This window comes from Corapipo altera, unplaced genomic scaffold, assembly GCF_003945725.1.
Source record: "Corapipo altera isolate COAL_440 unplaced genomic scaffold, ASM394572v1 2c, whole genome shotgun sequence".
In the NCBI taxonomy this organism is placed as follows: Eukaryota; Metazoa; Chordata; class Aves; order Passeriformes; family Pipridae; genus Corapipo; species Corapipo altera.
In genome coordinates this window covers 1977532-1995081 of record NW_020884923.1, presented here as the reverse complement: position 1 = coordinate 1995081, position 17550 = coordinate 1977532, and the positions used below count along the sequence as shown (strand labels likewise).

The 17550-nt window shown below is 49.4% G+C and overlaps 1 long non-coding RNA gene across 2 annotated transcripts; it reads right to left on the bottom strand.

Annotated features, from left to right (window-relative positions):
- Positions 1-9492: 9492 nt before the first annotated feature.
- LOC113953816 lies at positions 9493-16683 on the bottom strand. 2 transcript variants are annotated; one of them, XR_003530023.1, is made up of 4 exons: positions 16514-16683; positions 13265-13381; positions 11502-11624; positions 9493-11288 (listed from the first exon to the last, which is right to left on the bottom strand). It is a non-coding gene; the product is annotated as an uncharacterized LOC113953816 (long non-coding RNA). The 2 variants fall into 2 exon arrangements; XR_003530024.1 differs by lacking the exon at positions 16514-16683 and adding an exon at positions 13591-14316.
- Between the last annotated feature and the right edge of the window lie 867 nt (positions 16684-17550).

Below are 17550 nucleotides of genomic sequence, written 5' to 3'. Positions count from 1 at the left end.
TCCAGGCCACACTGTCAGTAATTCATACAGGATTGGACACAGAAGTGACGTATGTCCCCATGGCCTGCATTTCTCTTGGAGCCCCAGCTGAAGCGGGAGGGCTGTGATGCCCTGGGCTGCAGCAGCTGGCTCCTGCAGCAGCACAGCTGCCCACTGGTTCGCCTGGCAGGGCTGGTGCCAGAGTAGGGCAATGTGTGCAACCTGTGTCCAGGTAGTGCAGGGCAGGGCAGGCAGCTGGGGCAGGAGCTGCGTTCCCCTCATGCCAAGATGTCTCTGCCTGTGAGTCACAGCCTTGACTCATGAGCTGGTGTGGATTAAGCTGTAATTTGAAGATGTTGCCACCTACATGTGTCTGCACTGCTCCTCTCCTGGAGGTGGCAGAAGCAAACACATAGTCACCTCAAAAATTCAGTCAGACGTGCTAGTTAAAACCCCAGATGAGGACAGGTTAGGGTGAATGTGCAGGCAAGCACACACCTTGCAGCAATAAACCCGGGGGAGGAGGTTTCCACTCCAACTCAGTGGCTGGGAAGATGCCTGCCACTCCCACGTGTCAGCTCCTGCCATGGTTCTTGCTGGCTCCTGTCATGGCTCTCTCACCTGCCCCTGCCCAAACCACTCACCTGGCTCCAGCACCCCACAGAAAGGTCTCTCTGCTTACCCTACACACCACGGGGGTCCTCTAGCACCAGGGCAGATGTTTGCCAAATGAATCTGTCTATGGCCTAAGACTCATGAGCACCACTTCTCTTGCCATTTGCATTGCGTTCGAAAATTAGTTATAGTGTGGCCTAAGAGCTAGAAACATTTGCACTGACATATTTAATTGACAACTGAAATTGTCAATTAAATTAAAATAGCTTTGATTTAAGTGAAAATTAAGACAAGTGGCAGTACCCAGGATAAGATCGATCAGGATTATTTGTCACATTTCTGTTGGAAGAGCCAAAATTCTGTACCATGTGCTTTTTCTAGGTTTTTGGTGGTTTCGGGTTTTTTTCTTTTTCTGGCATTAAACCACCTGTTGGAAGACAAACCACGCCTTATCCAGCATAAAGGCAGCCAGCACACTTGTAAACAATTTCTGAATAAATGGGAGCATGCATTTGTGCAGGATCAGCACTTTGTACCAGGAAGCCACCATGTTTGTGATACTTCATTGGAAGCCATAAAGCCAGATTATTTTTTTCTTGTATCAGCAGCCCACATGTGCAATGCCTTAACTAAAATGCTTTAACCTCGGCCCTTCGATTACAGCAGCCCAACCCCTTCCCATAGACCAGTCTTCAGGTTTGGGTTAGTCATTGCTTTTGGTTTACACTTAGGAATTTTATTTGATGCTGGAGCAGATAAGCAATGCATCTGCTCCATCATATTTCCCAGCATGTCTCCCTTTGTTCTTTTGCCTTGTATCTGCTGGGACCTCTCTGCAGAGGTCCCTGCCCTTGTCCTGCCATTTTCCCCTTCTTTTCTAAGCCTGCCTTTGCCCACCTGTGCTCCTACAGGAGAAGCAACCAGCCACTCTCATTTAGCAATGCCCTGACTGTTTACTGAGGTCAGTTCCCCCGCTCAGTATTAATTTCCCCTTTGTTTGCCTAAACTACCCAAAGGTCTGTGAAATTTGCAACAGTTTCACCTGAAATGAGAAAAGGAAAGAGCAGAAACCCTGCAGTCCTGCATGCAGCAACCCCGGTCGTCCCACCGCGCTCCCTTCCCTGCCTGAAGCTCTCCCACACTCGAGGTAGGGGTGTGCAGTGGGGTGTGCATGCTGAGTCACCGCCTGGGGTTAACACACACTAGCCTCGTGACAGCAAAGACCCATTACTGAAACGAAAGTGATGCTGACAGTTCACAGTGCACAGCTAATGCTGATTAAAGGCCAGCCTGTGTCTTCAGGGAAGAGCATGGCGGGGGGAGTAGGGGCTGATGCCCAGAGGAGCCTCAGCACTCTTCTGGCTGACTCAGCCAGAATTGCCCCCGCAGGTCCCCACATGGGACCCCAGCCCTTCTCTTAGGTACAGCTTCTCTGGCACCTATCTTACAGCATATAGGTCCGGTGCCTCCAGAAGCAGCCCCAGCCTGGGCCAGAGCTGGACAGGATGAGGTAGGCAGGGCAAGAGATGCTCCTGCCCATGCTACACACAGCTGGTCTCCTGTCTTGGACACATATTTGCTCGTTGGAGCAGCCTGCAAAAGAAGATGCTCTAGGCATGCATATTTAAATTTCCTTCCAATGGATATCAAGCCAAATTCCACATCTCAGTTCTAAGGTGAATCAGACACACTGCTTCAAAGGAGAGAAATGTAAGGGTAAGGCCAAACGCCAGTGCCTTCCTCCAGAGGGGACAGAGTGCCTGGCCGCTGCAGATGTGCTGCCTTTCTAGCAATTAATTCAGCAGAAAGGGAGGGAGGAATCACAGCCCTGCAGTCTACTGGGTTTTTTTTTTCATCTTTGCTTAGAGGGCTTACCTGGCAAAGCTGTTTCCTGAGGTCAGTAAGTTAAAGAACAGTGTTTGGTGAACAGAGAACTTGTGAGTCTTTTGCTAAGCTCCTCTGCCGGGGAAACATGACTTGTCTCTGTAAAATACTGCTGTTACCCTGGGAATATGTGCTTTGACCACGGGGCAGGAAAGTAAGAGGCAGCCAGACCTTCTCATCTTCTGGCATCTGCTTAATAAAGGGCAGGGAAGTGTGTTTTTTTCCCTGGGTCAGCTAGACTTGTTCTGGGTCCTAGCTGCATGGCATCAGCCAGAGTGTATGTCTGGGTAGTGCATCCTGGCATAAGTGACACTCCCAATGTGGTCCTCCACCATGGCCCAGCACCTCCATCCCACCTACTGCACTGCTGCAGCTGATACATTAAGGTGCATTAGCACCAGTGCTGGCTTTCCGGAGCAGCCTGCCCCATTCCACAGTTTGCTTTGGTTTTGCCCAAGCTGGGCAGCCCTGCAGCAGGCAGCAGAGCGTGACGTGCAGACAGGCCACAGCAAGCCGTTCATGACACTGGATCCAACGCCTGGAGAAAAGCACCCTAATCCTGCCAGGTTTGCTCCTTACTGGCATCCACTGAGCTAATCCTTCCCGGTGTGTACCTGACCTTCTCTTTTCCTTCCCTGGAAAGCTGTCAGCCTTCTTACCTGACAGCATTGTCACTGGGCACCTGACCTCTCCATGGGGAGACCAGGGCAGCCACCACTGCCATGACCAAGGCTTTCAGGCTGCAGAGACAGGCCAGCACTGGGGACTGCCCTGGTTCACACCTCTGCAAACCTAACAGACGCTCGCAGCAAAGAAACAGAAACCAAACCAGAAAAATGAGGCAGCTGCAGGAATGTACAGTTGGTGGACTGCTGCTGCTGGCTGTGCTGGGGCTCCCTGTTCCTGTTGGGATCTACCTTTGCTGCTGCTTGCAGCCTCCTCAGGCTGCCTCTCCAGCAAGAAAGCACATGGTGATCAGTGTGGTGATCACTGGGGACATTATTGCATGATGGGAAAAACAGCAACAATAGTGGCTGGGCGTGATGCTGAAGAAGTCATCTTCCTACAGTGTCCTTAATACAAACAGTCTTACAGAAAATGAATCAGCCCTCTTTGGGCTTTTTTCCAGAGGCCACTCTGACTAATTTTGTCCAAAGCAGCCAGGCTGACCCTGTGCAGCAGTGTGACGGTGGCAGACAGGAGCTGCTCACGTTTGAGTGGAGGCAGGGAAAAACTGGTTTGCAGGCCTGCCCAAAAAAATGCTCAGGCTGACTCTGCCAAAAACCACACCAAACATATGGTAAATGAAATCACTGGCAGGGAGCTGGCTTGGATGGCAGGAGTGTTTCAGCACTGTGGACTGCTCGTTAGCTGGACTGAATTGTATTTATGCTGCTTTAAGCAGCCCCATATTTAAGGAAGAGAAGGCAAAGGAGAGGGTAATGCCAATTTTTGGGTGTGCTTTTGATGCCTCTCTATGCACATTATTTGGCATGTTAGCACGGTCACAGCACTTGTCCCATCCTGCATTTAAGAGCAGCAACAGCATCACAGAAGGTTTCACCTCCTTGTATGGCAACAGTCACCTGTGGAAAAGCAGACAGAAGGATTTTTCTCACTTGGAACAGGGAGTCTGCCTATTTCACCATATGAATGTCCTGTACATTTCATGGAGCTGATGAAATCATGTACAGATGGGATCCATCTTAACAAAGGCTCTTATTCACAGGGCAGGTTTCTCTGTTGCATATCTTGGGCCACATCCCAGCTTGCATAGCCATATCAACCAAATGCATCCACAGAGACAGACAAATTTCTGAGATGATACCAGACGCAGAGATGCTCTTCCTGCATGACTTACTTCTGCAGCATTGTGCCCCCCCCCTAGAAATCTGAGCCTTGGAGTCACAGTAATAAACATGCCTTTCCTCACATGGCATCCATTAAAAGGATTCAGGCGCCGGATACCACTTCCAGGGTGCTGCCGGGTGCTGCCAGGTGCTGTGGAGAAAGCACACCTGCTCTGCTGTGGCAGAGCAGCAAGATCCTAAGAAAGAGGTACCCAATGTCTTCAGAAATTTGATAGGCTGCCACAAGAATACCAGTGGTGGCTACAGCTACTGAAAGAGGATGAAAAGAGAGCAGACAAACAGCAGTTCCTTTTTTTGAGTTTGGGGTATCATTTTTCCTCCTGCAGCCAGAGTAGTGGAGTTCCTGGGGCAGAGCTCACATCCACATTCATGGGCAGCTTTCCACCGCCCTTTGCATGCTGCACCTTGGAGCTCAACCATTCTCCAGCCCTACCCCATCTCTTAGCTTCTCCCATTTTTCTACAGGCTGTGGCATCCTGATCCTCTATTGCACTGGCAAGGGCTTTTTTCAAGGGAAGGCAGGGAGGCAGATACCTCAGAGCTGCTATCCTGCTCCTGACTCTATGAGCACACCTTCCCGGGGCTGAGTGATCCTATAAGCCGATGGGATGACCAAACCCCAGATAATCTGTTTGTTCAACAACCCAGTTTGGACAAGGGAAATCAAACTTTCAGAGCAAACTTCTGCGCACAATCCAGCAACATGCATCAATAAACTCTTCCCCCTGTTTTTAATTTCTTGTCATGCATTCAGCGCTCAGTCAGTAGTGCCTTAGAAACATCTTGCTAGCTGCCCACACTCAAAAGGAGAACAGCAACAACCACAAAGGGAAATATATAGAGGGATGGCTTAAGTCAGTTTAGAAATCGCTTCCCATATGAAACACTCCTTTAGTCACGGGCACAGGAAAGCATCAAAATTCCCTGCTTCTGATGTAAACAACAGAAAGAAAAAGTCATCTGGAAGGACAAGATGATTCATACTGAGGACCTGACTCGCAATATTCATCAGTGTTGAAACTGCCTCTGCAAGATGATTACATGTGAAAACAGCACCAGTGAAATCCTAGCTTCTGCCATGAGAAGTATCATTAGCGGCACAGTGGTGTGGTGAGACTCCAGTGCCACAACACTTGCTCAGGTGAGTAATCATAAGTCATCCAACCAGTCCCAGCTAAAACAGCACTGTCATTCAGGTAAGACTGCTTTACATAAGGGCAGCTGCAGCAAACTGGAACGCACTCAGGCTTTGCAGGCCTCTTTAACTGCAAAATAGAAGGTTTTTTCTTGGTCTTGTAAAAACTCCTGCTGAGGGTCCCCTTACAAAGATGCTGCTCAAGTTGAGCGCTTGAAGAAGACTGGAAAATTTGGTCAGTCTTTTTCTTTATGTAAATTGCCCTGACCCAAGTGGTAACAGGGCACAAAAGGCCATGCTGACTTTATGCATTGTTAGGAGATACTTTCCCCTGAACATTTGAATCTGTTCACTTAATCTTCCAGGCCTTCACCCATGAATATTAAATTACTTGATCACTATGCATTAGGAGTCATCTTCGCACCATCTGTTTGTATTTGTCATCTAACCCTTGTAAATAATAAAATGTACTTTGTTCTCAAGTTCATGGATCCTAGCAGGAGAGCAATTGCTGTAGAGGAAAAGTACTGTGTGAAACAGTACTGACAGGACTCTTCTTTAAGTCCCCATCTTGCCACTATACAGTAATTAAATGAAAGCCAGGATTTGCCCCAAAGAGCGATGCTTAACTTCCATGGTTTCCTTGAAGGCCCTGAAAGTGTGCTTCTAAAAGAAGGCAACGTCAGAAGAGAAGGCTGCACTTCAGGGCAGCAGCCTTTCTGAGCACCAGGCATGCTCACAGGAGCTAGCTGCCCTACTCAGGCAAAAACATGTGGCTGTTTAACAGCGTGGTCTGGGCAACTGGCCTGGGCAAACTTTCTAAGAGGTATACTGGCAGGGAAGAAACATCTGCAGAAAAAGGAGTAAATAAGTGGATATGCAAAGTTGCTCTCACACTTGGGAGTGCCATTAAAGAAGTGAAATTGTCACCCATCAGCTGAGAGGTAAAGTTCAAGGAAGGCTAGGCAAATATCAAAGGAAACAATGACAAAATGCAGTTGTTACAATAAGAAATTAATCCTTAGAGGGAGCTCTGCCTGAAAATTTTATTAGATCACACAATGAGAACAGCCTTGACACATATTACCAAGGTTCAATTTCAACTGTCAATGCAGATAAATGTGTGAATCCTTAGGACAGCAGTCACGTGAGTAACAAGAAACACACACCATGGCTGAAGACCTCTGTGGACAACAAAAACTGGCTGGCGAGCACACCTCACAAGCATGGTGCCCTGGGAAGCTGGTCAGAGACACACTTTGCAGCAGACTCACAATTATTTACATGCCCTAAGAATTTGTCTCTCTGTGCTCTTATAAATTAACCTATATGCCAGGCAACTATCAATAAGCACTCAAATTGCTACTGTCTAGTTAAAACCTAATGTAGCTGGTTAAAGAAGGGATCGTTTAGGAGATTAAATGGAATCATATTATTTCTATCTGACATGTTGGTAGCAACAAATTTAGGCAAGAAAATGGTTGTCAAATATTTGTTTAACTGGAAGAATTATCTAGGCTTGGACAAGATACCACTTGCCACTCTGCTCAGCCTTGCAAACATCCCACACTAGGAGGTTACCTATTAAGTGATAGACAATATATCTTGTTAGTTGTTAGAGCATGATGACCTTAGACTTTGCCCAGGTATTTAATAAAACCATCTGCTGTCTAGGTCTGCAATACTATTATTTTTACATGAGGATTAGTCTTCTTGCTTCACAAAAAAGGTTGTAATAACAGTGCTAAAGAAGAGCAGAGCAGCATGGTATTTCAACTCAGCTGTCCAAGTAAAATATACAGGTGGTGCAGCTCACCCCAAAAATCCCAGATCATTGTCTTGAATCTGGAAATCATGATGTGCTGAAGGCTGAGGGGCTGTGATCCAACCCTGTGGACTGCACTTGGGAAAAACTCCTGTGTCTTGCCTGATAACGAGCTGGGAGTGAATTCCACTGTGGTGCAGGCTGCCAGTTGCTTTGCTCTTTCTGTCACTGTTGCTGTTTCCTTCCCCAAATCAACAGCAAGGGTCCAAAGGCCACCATTTAGTAATCACTGTGCCTTCAGATCTTTTTCTCTTTGATAACATGCTTTTAAAGCATGTGCATTAAGTGCCAAATAATCTATATCTATATCTACAACTATAAAGGGTCCAATCCTGTTCTTGCTGAGAGTGATATGATTTTTGGCCTGGGCTTCTCAGAGAATTTAGGAGAGGGAAGAAAACAGTGGATTTCTCTGTGCAGCTGGTGTCTTCTGGTCAGTGCTTCCATGGGGCTTCGTGTAAAGCCATTCCCAGTGTGCTGGGAACCTGAGCCTACTGGATTCAGTGACAAAAGTCTTAACAACTGAGGTTAGTCAGTTTCTCACTCTGGAATGTTACAATTTTTGGGCAAATAGTCTTTTCCTCTGAATAAAGAGAAGCTGAAACCCAGTAGCTGGTGAGCTGCCAGATGGAGGAAGCATTAGAGGTGTGAACACCAAAATGCTCCAAAAAACAATGCCGAGAGAAAGAGCCCAGACCATACTTTAAATTCAAAAGTGCACATTTGCAGTGTGGTTTTTAAAATGTTTTTATTTTGCTTACTCCTTATGTCACTCCAGTGTGTGTATGAGGAATACAACAATCATGAATTCTCCACACTCTCCAGTTTAATTCCTATATAAGACCTAGGAGGAGGAGTACTTTATTCGGCACTCTGTTGCAAGAGAGGTCAAATATGAAACTGAACATATGAATGTAATTAGGAGGGCATGTAAAATATGGGGGCTGGATGTCTTTACAGTGTCCAAAGCAGGCATGTCTTGACATGCCATTGGTTGAAGAGGATTTTAAGTATTCCAGTCTGTCAGACAGTGTATCTGATTACATCTGAAGAGTTTCTTAGCCTTTTGCTCATGTGATTTTTCTCATATTTCAAGTGTAGAAGTTTGATTCTGAAAGCCTAACATGCAGAAATAGTCACCTGTTTTTGAAATACATGAAATAATATCTTTTTATTACCAATGCTGGTTTTGGAAGAAGATGTGAAAAAGTCCAGGTTCTTCCCATACGTGCCCTATACCCATTCTGAGGCAAAGTAAGTTCTAAGGAAATTTATGTATGCTACCTGGAGCTGCATATAGCAGGTTGGGATGGGTTTTTTTCAACCATTTGTAAACAGAGAAACTGGTATTTTCATATTGTATAGAGCTGAGTTGGGGTTCCTTCTATTGTTTCACAAATGGTAAGGGAATGGCTAAAATCTGCACCAAACTGATGTACAAAAATCTATCTCTACCTTTTGCCTATGATTTGCATTTTCTTTTAAACCTTTCCAAGTGAAGCAGTAGGCAAAACCCCCGGCAACCAGAAGCATGTGCAAGGATGCAGAAAGCTTTAGAATATGTTTCCACACCCTGCTGACCTATTCATCAAAAAGTCTGCCAAAACATGTAACTCTCAGTATAAAACAAAATTCACAAGAAAGGGCCTCTCTTGCATTAACCTACTTCTTTCCAGGTTGCATGCCACTGCAGATCTCCTAGAGGAAGGGGAGCTGAGCCCATTATGTGACTTTTCTGTCAGTCCTAGGAGTTTTCCCAGCTCCTTGGCAGAGGGGGGCACTAGCAGGAGCAACCCCCCTCAGCACTGGCAATGAGTCAGACTGGGACCCTGAGCTGAGCCAAGTAGATGCTACAGTTCTCTGGACAAGGCAGGAGTGAGCTGTCAGCTGCAGGACCGCTTGACCTCACGTTAACTGGTGCTGTGCATTATCACCTCAGGCCAAATGCCACTCTAGTGAAAATTCAGTGACTTAGCCGAGCTGCCTCCGGCAGGAACTATGTTCCCACTGTGATCACTGGTTTCCTGAGGTCAGGGGTGGTGAGCGATACTAGGTTTAGATCTGCCTGGCTCTTTCTCTTCCCAGCTGTCTCTCCATTTGAAACACCATCCCAGTCCAGGAGCATCACACAGTCTCAGGCTAAGGTTCTCACAATCCCAGAGAACACTTGTGGAGCCATAAACTTGACATCAATGGCTTCAAATGGAAAGTAGTCCCCCAAGCTGAAGTAGACAAAGGAGTATCTTCCTCCCTTCATACCTGCATCCCATGTGCCAATTTTCCAGATTTTAATACAAAGTCCCCTTTTATATTTTGTGGGCACGCACATAAATGAATATACACACACACACATGTTTTATTCCAATTTTGTACCAGTTAGACACCAGGCCCAATAAGAATAACATCAAAAAAATCATGCTGGTACTTAAATGTTTTTGTAGCTCTACTGAGCCATAAGGACACTCCTCTGCAACGCAGGGGTTTCCCCACATTATCAGTGTTGGTGATGGAGGCAGGGATGCTATAGTGCTCTGCAAGAGATGGATCCCACTTCTCAAGCTCCTCAGACCGTGGTAGGAAATGGCAGACCTACATCCAGAGTGGCCCCGTGACCCTTGGAAGCCCAGCTGGTCCATGTGTCCCTCCCTCTTCCCCAGTGTGCACTTCAGCAGCCTGATGAGGTGGGGCACAGCCACTGGTGAGTGACGGGATGGGTACAGGTGCAGCATGAGGTGCAGCATGAGAGGCTTCTGCTACAGCTCCAAAGTGATCCCACTGCTGAGGTCCCTTCCCAGCCTCCCATCCCGGCCTGCTCCCTTTTGCCCCAGGAGCACCCTCAGCACAGCAGGATGGGGGCACCTGGGCAGGTTTAGCTGCTCTGCACCTATTGGTGCTGCCGGATTTGCTCCAGCAGCAATGTAGGCAAGATGCCAAGGGCAGCGTTAGGCAGAACCAAGCAGCCAGAGTGGGGGAGAGTGGGACCACTTCTTCTAGTGGCAGCACCAGCTCACTGTGCCCACCAAGGCAAAGCTGCAAGTGTGCTGCATGCTCTCCTCCAGTAGCTCACCCATATCCAAGACTATTTGAATCAAAGACAGGATGAGATGGTGCTCTGGAAACCAGGGCCAAGCTCATGGTGCTCTGGGGTGGTGATTTGGTCTGCTATTATGTAAGATTTAACAAAAGCTGTATAACAAAACTATTTTAAGTAAGAATGTTAATTGAAGGCTGAGTCAGGCTGCAGCTAAAGCAGAGATGTTTTTGAGAGGCTTGTACCCTTTTTCATTTGGTCTGTATTTTTTCCACTTAATTACAATGTGTGTGGAACAGCAGTTAGCAATAATAGTAACTGGCAGAGGGAAAATGGATGATCAAGATGATCACCCTCTTGCCTCTGGATCAGCCATTGAAACCCATCCCAGATCTGCAATATTCAAAAGTCATTAACCTCTGAGGCTGCACAAGGTGTATGGGAAGTGGAAGCAGACCATGGAGCAAATAGGCAGCTGCTTAGTGCTCCTGATCATGATGAACTGTGTGTGGAGACTGTGATGAGATGTGTTAGGGGGCAGGTTGTTGAGGGATGCCTGTCTGGCACCTTCCAGGAGTACATGCAAGACCCCTGAATCAGAAGAGAGTGGTGGCTGTGCAGGCAGCCTCTGCAGCCACCCCAGCGAGCTCACTGACATGCCCATTCCTCAAGCATGATGCAAGGTTCTTGGCAGGAGCCATTATGAAGATGACTGGTCCCTCATCCAGTCCTATTTGGGAGACTAAGTGATACCCAAGTCCCAGCCTTTGGCAAGTTCCTTTAATGACTAAAATTCGCAGGAGGAGACGGAGTTTAATTGCCAATTCCAGCACAGGTGTACCAGTTATTAATGTTGCTAGTGTTCTTTTAATCAAATATGAACTCAACTGTACTTCCTAGCAGGCACCTCTCTTTGGAGCTCAGCTTGAGCAGGAGGGATGTATGTTCCTGGAAAACAGATGTGTATGATTTTTTTGCCTGAAACTACACATGGACAGGATGAGGTAATGCAATACAGATCTGCTCTAAGTTTACGAACGCATCAATAATGCCTGAACTCGTAAGTATTGCTCCTCAGCATTGCTACACAGTATTATACTACTCATATGACAGAATGTACAAGAAGACAAAAATACTCTTTTTTTACTTGTTTTTACTTACATATTACACTGCAGTCATCAAAAAGATAAGGCTATGGGCTGAAGCACAGAGAAGAGCATTTCTTCCCTCCTCTGACTGTGCAGAATGCTCCCTGAGGGGCTCCCTGCAAAGGAGGGGTACTGCCTGGGCATCAGGAGGAGAGAAAGGGAGAGAATCAGATGAAGTGCCAGGATGCCAAAAACAAATTTTGGTTCTATTTCATGTTTTCTCAGATTTAGGTACATTTCTGTTGGCTCTTTACATTGCAAAATTGAAATAGTATAGCTGCAATGATTAGCAGAAACATGGTCACCTCAACCATATCTCAATGTGCCTGGAACAAACCAGGGCTGCGTCCTAATGCACCATTTTGCAGCCTTTGCATGCTGATGGCCAAAATTCCTGTGGAAGGAAGACTGGCCTGTTCAAGGGACTCTCCTTTAGCAGTTGCACATTGCTCCCTGTGTTAAAGTGTTTCACAGGGCAGGGGGACAGGGAAGCATGGGCAGGGAAGGGCACTAGCACAGTTCATCTTGCTACCCAGCTAGGTGAGCATGTCTGGTTAGCTACCCAGTGTTTGGTAGCTATAAAATCCTAGCAATTGCTGGGGAATCAGAGAGGGGATCCACTTCTCCTCTCTTCTCTCTCTTCAAGTCTCTTTGAACTAGCTGATTTGTGAGGAGGCCAAATCCATTACCACCTTTCCCCCAGAGTGCCCTTCCAGGTGCCTGTGCCCTGCAGGGAGGACAAGGCAACCGCTGGGTAAGTAGAAAAATGGGATTGCAAAATGGCTGGTGCTGCCAGGAAGCCTGGAGGTCAGCAGCAGCACAGAGTACCTTCAGCTGGGCTGCCTGCCCCACTGATGGTGGTCCTGTCCTGCCCCAAACTGTGGGGCCATGGCCATCAGCAGTCGAGGCAGGGAGGCCTTTGGGGACTGCAAGTTCTTCTGGCAGGCCCAGGAGGTAACTTGCCAGCTGGAGCTGTCAGCAAGCGCCAGTTTGCTGCTTCAGTGGGATGTTTGGGTAATGCAGGAACTCCCATGTTGGAAACAACATTAACAGCCCTGGCCCATGCTTCAAGAAGGTCTGGGCCTCATTGACTTTTATTTTGTGTGAGGACCCCACTGCCAACTCCCACAAACAGGAAAAAAGCATTTCCCAGCCTGAACTCCTCAGCCCATCTGAGAAAGCCCTTGGCTCAGCCTCCCTGGGGCTCCTCTTTGTGCTTTGCTCAGGCAAAGAAACCCTTCCACACATGCAGAAAGGGAAGCTCTGCCCCTCTGCAGCTACTCAGGGCTCTGCATGCTGCATCATCATGGGCTCAGGGGAATGAAGCACAGACAAGGCATACAACTATCTGGGAGCTTAAAAAGAAGGAGTTTTAAAGCCCTCTGTAATTTTTTCAACAGATGATCTGTTTCTGTTCTTATTTTGTAACGTTTCCTGTGGAGTCCACGCCCCTGTCCAATTTTCGAAGGGTACTTGGAAGCCTGTACTCCCGCACAGAAGGCAGGGATCAGAGCCAGCACGGTGTCATGGAGGGGTCACGGCTTCCTGGGCTTCCTGTTTATTTTGGGAAGGGGTCACCCGGCCAGCCGGCCGCTCTGCCTGCACCTCGGGAAGCCCCCCGCCACCACATTCCTGCCCCCATCGCCCATGGATGCAGACAATTGCTGACTGTGGCTCAAAATGCAGAGCACCAAGGCGGGGTGTGAAGGGGATAACCCGATATGCCTATTTACCCAGCCTGGGGATAAGGGACGGAAGCTTTTCCACATCAATTACCCTTTCTTCTGGTATCTGGAAGTGTTTCTCTGAAGTTTTTCTTTCTCTTCCAAGGATAGCAACTTCTGAAATTCTTAAGTACTTCCATGATCTTTTCCTTGATGCTTTTTTCTACTCCTGCTTGAAAAGAACGCATAAAGTCAACTCCACTGCACAGTTAAAACCAGAATTGTTTGCCTTTTTAAAGAAAGCATGCAATTTTTGCTCCAAGCTGTCTAGGGTAGAGCCCACCAATGGAGCAGAAGCTGTAGCACCCAGGCTCTTGTAACTAGTCCTGCCCAAACTATCTAAAGCAAAACACTGGAGCAGAATATCAGCATACATACATATTTTAGGAGATGGTACACCAGTCTCCTTCTGCTGTTTCCTTTTCTAGGCAGGCTCTGCTTTGGAGCCTCACAGCTCTTCAGAAGTTAACACGAAACAGCAGCGTTCAATGCAGCTGTTTTCAAGGAGTTAATAAAAGGCACCATGTATGGGAAAGGGCAGACACTGAGTAGCTGCTCGAGTCCCTCTCAATCCTCTGGCATGTCCTGCCTTGCAGGGAGCTAGTGCAGTGACCTCTCTCCAGCCTCAGTAGAGTATTTCTGTGCCAGTGCCTCTGTCAGCTCCTGCCATCAACAGTCAGCTCCAGGCTACAGGGCAGCCGTCAGCACACCACTGACAAGCGGCTCTCAGGCAAGCATGCTCTCACCCGGTGAGCATGTAAGTGCACATGGCTTTACATTCATAGTGATGCTCCCGTGAATAAAGTTATAAGTGGTTGTAAACATCTGCAGGATCGGTGGCTTACCATGAGCCTGTCCAAAGCCTATTTATGTCAACAAGCTGTGCCTGATTACACTCTCATTTGCATCGGTATCTTTTTTTTTTCCCTATGGCACTAACATTGTTTGCCCAGAATCACCTGCATCTGACCAAATCCAAAACCTCAAGGACTATTCCCAGCCTCTCTTCTCTCAGTTCTAGGAGAACAAGCTCCATAATTCATTATGGATCAATGAAGGAGAGTTGGTAGCACTCTCCAACATAATCGCTTTTCTGTCTTGGCTCTGGCCATTTTGATACTACTCTGCAGGACTTCTGCTGCAACACAAGGATGCCAATAAGAGCTGGATGAGTATGTGAAACAGCTCTCGATGGGGAGGGAAAGAGGAATGCCAAGGGCACAGGAGAGCAGGTGAGGAGCACTGGTTTGGACACAGAAGGAAGGGTAGGCCCCATGAGGGATGAATATGTGGGTAAAGTGCAGGCTGGGGGCACAGTTCTGGGACAAGGATCTGCATGCGATCACTTCCACTAGCACAGAGGACAGGTGGGAAAGTAAATAGGATCCTGCAGGGAGAAAGAGAAACACAGTAAAATCTCAGTGTGGTTCACTGAAAAAAGCCAAAAACCACACGGTGAAAAGGGGCTTACCATGGCGATGTAGGGGTGGCAGACAGAGATCATCTCAAAGAGCTGCCCTCTTCAACCTCTCCTCTCCCTTCTTTCCCTAACCCATGATATTGGGCACACCAGAACAAGACAAAGGCTTTCCACACCGTGCTAGACCCCCATCTATACTACCATGGTGCTCCCTGGCCAGAAACTGCCCCAGACCTGCACAGCCCCACATCCCATCAGACGCCCTCCAGCACTCACTGCTCCTATCTATAGCCTTGGTGTGTCATAGCAAGCAGTATTTCTCAAAGATCAGGCACAAAAGGATGGTTTCTGTTTCAAAAATGAGAAAAAAAAGGGAACAAGAAACAAACGCATTATTTGCTTGATTCCTGTGCAGTTACCTCTGTAGCAGTCAGCAGCTTTGAGGTATTTTTTTTGTGATTTGATACATAAACCGCATTTCCTATGTAGCACTGCCACTATTTTTTATCAGCTTTTTGACATTGAGCTCAGTAACATGGGTTTTTGTTTGGCTTTTTTTTGCCTTTCCACCAGAATGAATTCAAAGGCAGTAAATGTGGCAGAACCAGAATACGGCTCGTCTTGACTTTTCCATGCAGCTAGTTTTGATTAGAAATAAAGGAAAATGAATACAGATCACATTTTCTGTCCTGCAGTTAAAAGCCTGCCACAGCTGAAAGCCTTGCTTTCTTCTTCCCCTGCAGCCTCGCTCAGCTAGCACTCCAGCTCTGCTCATGATCTGAAATGTGCAAACACACTGTTTCTTGGCTTTCCACCAGTATATATAAATATATGTAATTTTTTCCTTCGGAGAACCTGGAGGCTAAAGCAAGAGGGCAAAGGAGTACGTGACTAAAACATCCAAACTTCCTCTTTCATAAGCCATCACATGATGAAGTGCAATTACAATTCCTGCCTTGTCCCTGCCAATTGCAGGCTCGTTGCCTCATCCGAGAAACCCGGCTTCTTCCCCCCGTGTGTGTGTGTGTGTGTGTGTGGAGGCAGCGATCGCTGCAGCCGGCTTGGCGAGGCTCCAGCTTCGAGCTGGAGAAAGAGGGCAGTGGGTGGAAGACGAAAACAAAGCTCTGTTTACTTAGCATGCATGGATAAATCGCCTTTCCAGCCGGGGAGAGGAGGAGGGAAGAGAAACAGCTTTAAAGGACTTCGATGCAATGCGAAAGGAGGGCTGCTCGGTAAAAGCGAGCCGATGTTAACCCTTGGCTCTCCGGGAGCACGTCGGTGCCCCGGCAGGATTGTCCCCTTCTCCTTGCTCCTGCCCCCCGGCCTCGGCCGGCCACCTCAGAGCGGGTACGAGCTGTGAAGGCTCCGGGGGCAGCCCCCGGGGCAGCAGCCCTGGCCGCCGCCGACGTGCGGGGCTGATTCGGGGGCTGGGGCGGATTTTGATTTCGTTTGTACAGCCCGGCGCCGCCAGGACGCTCAGCCGGGCGTGCAGTTGCTAAGTCACCCAACCTGGCAGGGAGGGCCAGCGCTGGAGCCAGCGCCAGGACGACGAGGAGGCCGGGGCAGGGTGAATCAAGGTCCCACCACGGCCGCCCCAGGGCGCACAGGAGGCCGCGACATACCCAGCCCCCGGCCCCGGCCGAGTGTGGGGTGACTGCTGCCCCCACCGCCCGCCCGACCCCCGCGCCGGGCCGAGGAAGAGCAGCTGACAGGCTGCGCTCTTCCCGGGGCCGGCCCCACAACGCCCCGTCCGCGCCGTCGGGCGTCTCCCAGCAGCGGGGAGCCACCTCTCGGCGGCGGCAGCGGACGTCAGAGCTTCCCCGGCCCCGGCCGGCCCCCGCCTCCCGCCCTCCTTCCCTCCCTCCCTCCCCCGTAACCTACATAACGCCGTGGGAAGGGCGGCCTGAGCACGGCTGTCGGAGGGAGCAACCTTCGCCGTGTTTACCCTGCGCGGGCAGACGCGTGCAGCCGGCCGTACGTGCCGGGGTGCGCCCGGTGAGGGGTTCCTTCACCTTCCATGGCAAAGGGGAAGAGCGAACACCCTCTTTTCCTCCCTCCCTTGCCCCCGCCCTGTGTTTCGGTGTGGATGCAGGCAGCGGATGAGCAATTCGCAGCGTGTATGGGGCACAGGGAAACATGTCTGCAGGTTTTTGTTTTTTGGGGGAAGGAGACGGCGTTTGCTTAAGTCTGTGTGAATTTCGCTAATCTGCATTAGAGAACCGCTGGTTTGTGGTTGAAAATGACAGGAAATCTAGAGCGTCCTATTTCCTGTGCACAATGACAACAGTTAAGAAAAAAAAAACAAAACTGGGTAATCGTTGTATTTATTTCTAATGGTGCCTCCTGGCCCGGCGGGGAGAACAAAGCCGACTCGTGCCCGGCGGTGGCGATGACCGACCCGGCAGGAGATAGCCCGGGCACCACGCCGTGCCCAAGGTCACAGAGCGAGCGAGGCGGGAGGCAGAAGGGGGGACATCGAGCCCGTCACTACGCCCACGGGTGGGAGGTTTCGGCAAAGCCCCTCGGCGGCGCAGGAAATAGTAATGAACCCAACAATAACAAAAATAAAATCAGAGAAGGAGGGAGCTGCAGCGCACCCCCGCCCCTCGCATTGTCCCTCTCCGCTCCCACAGCCCTCCCCGGGGCCGAGACGGGGCGGGGGCGCAGTGGCCCTCCGGCGGCAGGAGGAACCCCCGGTGCCGGTGGCGGTGCCGGTGGCGGGGGCGCGGGCAGGGGCCGGCGCTGGGATCGCGGCGGCGGCGGGGCGGGGGCGCCCATCGCGCAGGCGCGGCCGGCACTGTCGAAGAATTGAGGCGGCGGCGCGCAGAGGCGGCGGTGGCGGCTGGAGCCCGGCACGGCACGGCGCCGCCGCCAGCCCCGGCCCCGGCCCCCGTGGCAGTCCCCGCCCCGTCCGCCCC